This window comes from Pan paniscus, chromosome 18 (genome assembly GCF_029289425.2).
Source record: "Pan paniscus chromosome 18, NHGRI_mPanPan1-v2.0_pri, whole genome shotgun sequence".
Classification (NCBI taxonomy): domain Eukaryota; kingdom Metazoa; phylum Chordata; class Mammalia; order Primates; family Hominidae; genus Pan; species Pan paniscus.
This window is the reverse complement of record NC_073267.2, coordinates 70,141,119-70,150,057: the sequence shown is the minus strand read 5'-3', so window position 1 is coordinate 70,150,057 and position 8,939 is coordinate 70,141,119. Positions and strand designations below refer to the sequence as shown.

The following is an 8,939-nucleotide window of genomic DNA, read 5'->3' as shown; positions in this document are numbered from 1 at the left end:
AGTATTCAAACTCAAAAAGTCTAACTCTAGAGACAGTGCTAGTAATTTTTTATATCCCAAGAGGATGTGGGCTTCAGGGCAATGAAACTTGGAAAGGTTATGCTATTTGAAAATGATAATTCATTGAAACACTTGGGATTTGATGTCCCTCACTTATAATTTGAAAGTATTAAAGATAATAACTAATGTGTATAGTGCATTCAATAATCCACTTCTTAATGCTTTACATATATTCCTCATTTAAACCTCAAAATAACAGAAGGTGGTAAATTTCATACTCCTCTTTTACAGATGACAAAACTGAGACATGGTAATATTAAGTAACTTTTCCAAAGCTATACATTAATAATTGTACAAAAATGTGAAACTAAATTCTGTCTGCAAAGCCTCTGCTCATAACAACCATATTATTCTATGTATTTATGTGGGTATGTACATATGCCTACATGTACATATGTATTTAAATAGAAGATTCCCACTGTCTTTCAACTATGAGCATCTGTGACTATTTTATATTTGTCATTTTATTTTTACGTCTGAGTCTTTTCTCCATTGCCCAAGAGCATTTTAAGGTGAGGTGTACTCCAAATTCCCATTAGAAGAAATATTTTTGTCAATTGGGAAGTACTGAACAAGCATTGGAAATTGTCCACTTTCCAAAATCCAAATTAGCCCAATGGGGACTAAGATGTCCCAAGTACATGATGGTGAGCAAAGCAAGAATAAAATATGACTAGTCTAGGTTCTCCGTGTTTATTTCAAAAATACTCTTTCATTCTTATCTCCCATCATGCTCTACATGATTGCCAGACCCCAGTTTGGTCCAAACTCCTGAATGCCAAATGCATACTTCTTCTCTTACCCTTGTGTCTTGAATGCCTTGGCCTATAAGTACCAAATGCCAGTATTAATATCAAAGTGAGTAAACTGGGGACCTGAAAATTTAAGAAGAATTGAGTGATGACATAAAACACGTGTTATGTGTTGATTATCTTCGGTTGTATGTTTTGGTCTGAAAATGATATTTCAGCTGTGTATTTCAAACTGCCTGTCCTAATGTTATTTCATCATAGGTTTAAGTAACAACTATTACGTGGCTGAAAGTAGAGCTGTGCAAAAAACCCATTTCATCTTCTTCCTAAATCTATAGCTAACCCCCATTTACCAGCTACTCTGGTGATCATGTGACTAGCTCGTGTAATATTCTGTTCCTGTAGTGAGTAGAATTGATGCTCACTGCAACTGGGAATGGTTCACAGAAAGCTTCATGAATCCTTGATGTCCTTTATTCCTTTCCTGAGAAGGATAAAAGATAATACAATGGTCTCGTGGAAAGTGGCCAAGCCACAAGAAACAAGGGGCCTAGATTCCTCAACTTACCACTTGGAGTTGAGTTGCCTGTTGATCTTTATTTCAGGTGAGCAAAAATAGACTTCTCTTATGTTTGAACAGATATATCCTTCTGAGGCATTTGTTGCTGTAGCCAGTGTTCTCTTAAATAATGCATAAATTAAAATAAATAAGTAGTCAAAAGTTGTCATTATTAAAACGCATACTCAGGGGAAGCAGGCATTCTCTCCACTTTCCAGATAGCTAAACTTCTGGGTGTACAATTTTTTGCTAACCTCTCCAGCTTCATCTCATTTCAATCTTTCCTCAAATCCACTAAATTCCAAGAGAACGCTAAAAATATATGTCTAATTTGTTCATCTTTATCTTGTGTTTCCTAGGCCCAGAGTGTTGTTTTCTGGCATCTTTTAATGGCTAGCTCCTTTTTTAGCTTTCAAGTGTTATTACAAATATGGAGATTGCACTACCTAGTACTGCAAGACTATCCGGCAAAAGTTGGTGGTATGGCATTATGGTTACATGCTCCAGCTCCAGAGCTAGGTTGTCCAATCTGGAAGCCACCAGCTAAATGTGGCATTTTCTCAGTTACAGTAACCACATTCATGTACTCATTAGTTACATAGTTACATGGGTCTTGTAACTGCCATATTGGACAGTACAGATTAAAAACATTTCCATCGTCACAGATAGTTGTACTAAACAGTGCTGCACTAAAGGTAGACTTGGAACTATAAACAATTGACTTTGACTCTTGGTACCTCTATTTCCTACAACATATCTAATAGTTTGAAAATTAAATGAGACATTACATGCAAAATACATAAAATAGTGCTTAGTGGACAACACTCAAAAACGTGAATTACTATTTTTATCTCTAAGCACATGTTGCAGGTTTCTGTAAGGTTCTTCTAACAGCTTCAATCTTAAGCAATGTTTACTAAGCTATATTGTTTAACACACTGTGTCCTCTATTCTCCTAATTTTATTTTGCCATAAAATAAAAATAAATTTTATTTTATCCTTCTCTTTGAATCTAATACTTGGCTTAACTTCTGGCCACCATTTTTACTTTCATTTGAAAAAAAAAATTAGAACCCCACCACCACCCTGGTTAAACTGTCCCAATGATGTTTTTTAAGTTAAATTGTTAATTTCCAGTTCCAAAGACAAAGATTTTTGCAGATTCTGGTTCTCTAAAGGAATTCACCCTTGAACAAAGAAGAAAGGCTCTTACTTACAAGTAAATAAAATGCATAAGCGAGTGCTGCCTTTCCACCACCCCTAGAATTCAATGAGAAGTAAGCCATGGGGATTATCCCAGAGAGGAGTAAGAATGACAGGATTTGCCACTCCATTCAGGGTGCAAAGAGGAGAAAGAAAGATTTGCTCACTGTTTCAGAAAAACTCAGCCTGTTTTGTCATGTTGGACAAATATCCCAACTCTACATAAAATTCCAACAGACATAATTACAATCATGTGACCCAGAATTTAATTCTAGTTATTCAGGTTGCACTAGAGAAATACTGTGAAGAACCAGCATCTTCTAGTCTACCTGGATATAGTCATGGTTGTTATAGAAACAGTATGGGGCCGAACTGTCTGCCCCATACACAAGCAGCCAAGCAATTCTTTAACTATAAAACTAAAAGCCAGATTCTTTCTTATATTTTAGTATGCTATTTGCATCTATATTCCATGTATCCCTTAGCAATGTTGTATTATTGACCTAAAAAAGAGTGTCTTCTTCACAACATGGATGGTACTGGACACCTTTACAAATATCACATCCCTGCCTAACTGGTCAGTCCCCTAGACACCATGCAAGCTATTACTACTAATAATAAACAAAATCTGTGACGACTTCTACCATTTATTGAGTGCGCTACATGTTAAGTACATCACTTGGCATTTAAAAAAGACAAAATAATAAAAGTATCTTCAAGTGGAGGGAATAAAAATTAATGTATTTGAAAAGAATTAAAAATAATACTAGAAAGGTTAAAAAATTCACAGAAAGATTTTGCCCCCTATAAGAATAGCAACTGATGTTTAGGTCCAACACTATCAACTCCAAGTCTGTGTTTTAGAGAAGTGGCTAAGGACAAAGATCTCCCAATCAATACAGAGGGGAATGATCAGGTACATTAGAGAAAATCCCTTAGGATAGGGTATAGATTTTCAACCCTGGAGTGCTGCATGATTACCTGAGTGCTCCTTAAAGACTTTGTAATTCTAATCTTTTGGATTGGAGTCCTGGAATATATATTTTAACCAGCTAGCCAGTTAATTAGGCTCTCTTTTCTTTAAGAGACCATGCCTTAGAGAGAGAGGTATAGTTTCCTTCCTTTGAGCCAAATGTGCTTCATGAAAGTCAAATTCCAGATGATGAGCTGGCCTACTAAGAGCAGTCAACGTTAATTTTCTGACCAAAAATCTTAAAAATGAAAAAGGGAGAGGAAAGAAGAGGTGCTTTTTTTTTTTTTTTTTTTTTTTGAGACAGAGTCTCCTCCCGAGTAGCTGGGACTACAGGCGCCCGCCACCATGCCCAGCTAATTTTTTTTTGTATTTTAGTAGAGAAGGGGTTTCACCATGTTCATCAGGATGGTCTTCATCTCCTGACCTCGTGATCCGCCTGCCTCGGTCTCCCAAAATGCTGAGATTATAGGCGTGAGCCACCGCGCCCGGCCGGAAAGCAGAGGTTTTAACTTATTAAACTGAGAGAGAGATTGGCATTAAAAAAAAAAAATTCATTCATTTACTCAGCAAGTGCTGATGCTAGCCAGAAACTGTGCTAGATGTTTACATTATAATAACAATTGCATGGAAATTACAATCTAAGAGATAACTCAAATGAGTTAATACTTACAAACTGAAGGGCAAGCTGTAGTGAAAGTTACAATAGAGGATCCTGGGATCTGAGGGATGCAAGAAGATGGCAAATGGATATACCAAAGCATCACCTTGAATTTGTTATAAAATCCCCCACAAGCTGTGGTATGGAGGGCCCAAGAGTTGCTCTTCTGCTTCAGAACCAGCCATCCATGAACTCTCATGTTCTTGTAGAAAAGACTTTATGGCTGAAAGGCTCACCCCAGGTGTTCAGAGGGTTTCCCATTTGGCCTAACATTCCAGGAAGCTCAAGCTGATGCTATTACTGGAGATTGAAGATTCTTTGAGTAGCACGTTATACAGCAGGCTTCGAGGAGTGTCCAATATGTTTTTGTATTTCAACCCTCTCCAAAGGTTGTGCAATCTTGTTCAATTTACTTAACTTACTGTCATAATTTTTTCTTTGTATAATACAAAAGACAACATTTATCATCTATAGTTTTGTGATGATTAAGTATACATTAATTATTTCATTTAATGGCTACTTCAAAGTACTTTGAATAGCACTTTTAAATAAAATAGAAAATAGAGCCAAAAACAAACTCTGTGTTCTTCTCCATGTATTTTAGCCTTTTAAATTGCCTCATTTAGTCTCCCAGCTTTAAATGACAATACTATACTGGTAACTCTTTTAATCTCCAGACTAAATACTCAAGACTTATAATTTCTACCATAATTTATTGCTCATCCTTGAATTATGAGCATCTCAGTAAATAGGATAATGTTTAGGCAACATAAAATTGTATCAAGTCCTCTCTTTTAATGTCACACAATCTACAGTCTCTCGGTAAAGCCTGTTACTTTTGTCTTTAAAATGTACTCCAGGGTTAAGATGAAGGCGACCAGGGTCATGTGGACCAAGCACAAAGTGTGTCACCACCCTACATGAAAGAAACTCCCCCAGTGGCAGCACCACAGCCACTTAGCATAAGAGTCCCAGGCTCTGCCCAAGTCAGCAGCCATACCAGAGACTCTTCCAGCTCATCTACTCTCATTTATCCATTGGTTCCACCAGCCCTAAAACCATTATGCTCTTTGACTCAAAGAAGCTCAAAAGGTGGCATGAATTTGAAAACATTGCAGAGGAGAGGAGGCATGTCAGTGACTTGAAATTTGCACCTCTTGTTTATAAGGGGATTATTCCATGTAAGCCAAGTAATCTTAAATATAGTGTTCTTAATTATGAAGAGAGTTATTATGTCATTGCTATAGGCTGGATGTTTCTCCACTTCAAATTTCATGTTAAAATTTGACCCCAAACATTGGAGGTGGTGTCCAGTGGGAGGTGTTTGAGTCATGACAGCAGACTCCTCAATACGGCTTGGTGCTGTCCTCCTGGTAATGAGTAAGTTTTATCCTACAAGAACTTATTGTTAAAAAGAGCCTGGCACCTTCCTTCCCTCCCTCTCTCTCCTGTTTCCTCTCTCACCATGTGACAGGACAGCTCCCCATCCCCTTATGCCATGAGTGGAGGCTTCCTGAGGCCTCACCAGAAGCAGATGCTTGGACTATGCTTCTGTACAGCCTGTAGAACCCTAAGTCAAATAAAATTCTTACCTTTGTAAATTACCCAGCCTCAGGTATTCCTTTATAGCAACACTAAGGCACTAAAACAGTCATTAAACAACTTTCTAAGGAATTCCAAAGGAAGTTAGTGAGATCTTGGATCAAATGAGTCACAGACTGCGTCTGGGAGCCATTCAGTTTTTGTCTTTTCCTTAAGCAAAATATCTAAACAAATTTTCTCAAAGGTGTGTGTAAATGTAGGAGGTATTCAGAAACTGTAGCAAGCCAACCAGGAGCATCTTGTTCTTCTGCTCAGTCATCAAAGTTACGTTGACTTTCTGGTGTTGTCTTTTCTTCCATACAAGTATGATTTGTCTGTGCCAGTTATAGCAGCAGGAATGGACTTCCTGAAAATGAAACCAGTTGGTGAGCTGTGTGAATGTCAGGTGCCTTTTTCATGTGGTGCTGTTATGGTGGCAATAAACTCCACTGGGCTCTATTCTCTGAATATGTAAAAACTATTTTAGGAAATGGTTATGTGTCTGCTAAATTTTTCCTAGAAGAGAAAAGAAGCTGCTCTGCCAAGATACTGACTCCTACAATTGGATTGTTGAAAGCCAGAAAGATTCTCTCTGAAATTTTTGAAACTTTCATGCACACTTTGGAGATGCTATGTCACTTTGATCTCTGACAGCTGGGAAGATGAATCAGAGCCCATAGAACCTGGTTCTAAGATACATTCTTCAGAAGCAATCTGAGGGCGTGGATGCCTTTGTTACTGAAGCTGCCTACAAAATGCAGCTTCTGCAAATTGAAAGCCTGGTTCTGAGACCCTGGGCCTAATAGTTTCTCTTCCGCTTCAGAACTAGCCATCCATGGACACTCATGCTCTGGCGGAAAAGATTTTACGGCTGAAAGGCTCAACCCAGGTGTTCAGAAGGTTTCCCATTTGGCCCAATAATAAACCTACCAAAGACATGTCCAGTCCAACATACTTCTGCATTCCGACCTCACCAGCTTTGTCAAAGACCAGGTGATTCAGAAAGTGGACTCTGGAGACTCAAAAGTGGCTGATGGAGTTATTTTCCAGTAGATCACTATCCTCATTGCTTGGCTTGTAGGAACCTGTTGCTCAACACTTTTGTCCATCCTTCTTTTGTAGCTATAACAGTGCAGATGACAACTGGCTTCAGGAAAGAGGATGTCTACAGTTGCTTTTTCTTCCTATGTGATTTTTTTTTTCAGAGGAGTTCATCTTCCTTCCAGGAAACACACTAAAGGACTTTGAAGAAGGCTGTTACCTGCTTTGTAAATGTGAGGAGAACATTCTAGTTACAGATAAAGGAAATATCATTTAGAATTTTTAATAGGACTCTTTACACTTTCGTGGAATGTTATCAGATAATTTGCAAATACCTCTTGAGCAGAGAAGAGAACTACTTTACTTAGAAATAGTACTTGGCTGCAGTTAGAAAATACATGTCAGCTTCTCAATCAAGGTACCTCTCAGTGTTACGATGTATTATCTTCTGATGTGCAGAAAAATGCCTTAGCAGCTTTGTTGGTGGAGAAGAAAAGGATTAATAATGACTATATATTTCATGTGAATGAACTTGCCACAACCAAATTAGGATAAATGTTTGGTTGTAATACTCCAATGGGAAAACCACTCACTGCAAAACTTTAATAATCACCAAATAGTTATGAAAAATTTGGGCACATAATTGCTGTCATCAAATCACTCTTATTCCAACAAACATGGAAGTAAAGGAGCAGACACATTTTCTCTTACTTTGTAAGACTTTGAGAACAGACCTCTGTAGAGAGGAAGAAATGGTCAATGGAATCAATGGGGAAGTAATCTTCCCCAATGATAGTTGGGAAGTAATCTTCCCTGACATGGTTATCAGGCATTTGTATCCAACTCTCCAAGTTTTCAAAGAAATTTGTTTAAGTTTTGGAAACAATAAATAAATAAATAATCGTATTCCAAATATGACTACTTTTCCCTGGCTCTGTGCCCTGTTAAAGCCACCAACATCTCCTACCTCATCCACTGACACAGCTTCCCAATATGTGTCCCTATTTCAGCTCTTGACACCAGATACAGTGGCTCTTCCACTGAACAATCAGAGTTGTCACTATTTCAGTAAATTCAAATCATGTCATCACCCTGTTTAAAACCTTCCAATGCTTTCATATTCCATTTAAAATTAAATTTATTTCAATTATGCTAGCTTACATTTCTAACACGGTCTGCCTCTTCCCACTTCTCTGATTTTATCTTTGATCATGGCCTTCTTATTTCCCTGCATCCAGTGTGGCTTGCAGTTCTTCCAAGAGCCAAATGGTGCTTGTTTCCACTAGCGCCCCTTCATACATGTTGCTCTCTCTGCTTTGATATTTCCTATCTTTCCCCTGACATCCCTTTACAAAATAAAACACCTTTCATGTGTTATATTCTATTTCTTTACCTACTTATATCATTACTAATCCTTTGTCTACTTATGTTACACTTAACCACTGCAGTTATCTTGCATTCCATTTTTTCATTAATTCTTATATTTTTTTATTTATAAGTGCAAGAATGCAAAAAACAATGTCTGCTTGTTTTCTGTTATATCTTCAAAGTATATATTGTCTAATACATACATAGATTACAATATTATTTCCACTTTAAATAATATTGACTGTAAGACATGAATGTGCCAGGTACAGAAGTCACTCAATAGATGGCATAGTAACCAAAAATGCAACAGATATAATTTTCAGTTTCCTCTTTCACTCCGCATCTGGCTGTTTTAAAATACTTGTTTTACAAAATCACTGTGGTTTTTCATGCCTCTTTGTCTCTGAATAAACTGCTCCTTCAGATCAACTATGGAAAGGCATAATAGGCTATGTTCAAGATTCAAATATAGTATCTTCTCTGTGGATTATCTTTTCCTAGCTTTCTTTTCCCTTCTCCACACCCTAAGTGAGGTTTCACTGGGTCTTTACAGAGAATCATGAACACAAATGTCTTCTTAAAAGCCCTTCATATGTTATATTTCAGTGATCTCTTATATTTTTCATCACTCCCTGTAAACTATGAAGGTAAGTGTAATCTCTAATTTGTTACATTCAAATGAAACTTCTGACTATGACACCTCCGAACTTTGTGACTCCAGGCAATTTCTTCACTAAACATATC

The 8,939-nt window shown here is 37.4% G+C and overlaps 1 pseudogene; it reads left to right on the top strand.

Moving 5' to 3' along the window:
* Nucleotides 1-5,125: 5,125 nt before the first annotated feature.
* Nucleotides 5,126-7,433, top strand: LOC100967474 (dihydroxyacetone phosphate acyltransferase-like; annotated as a pseudogene).
* The last annotated feature ends 1,506 nt before the right edge of the window (nucleotides 7,434-8,939 follow it).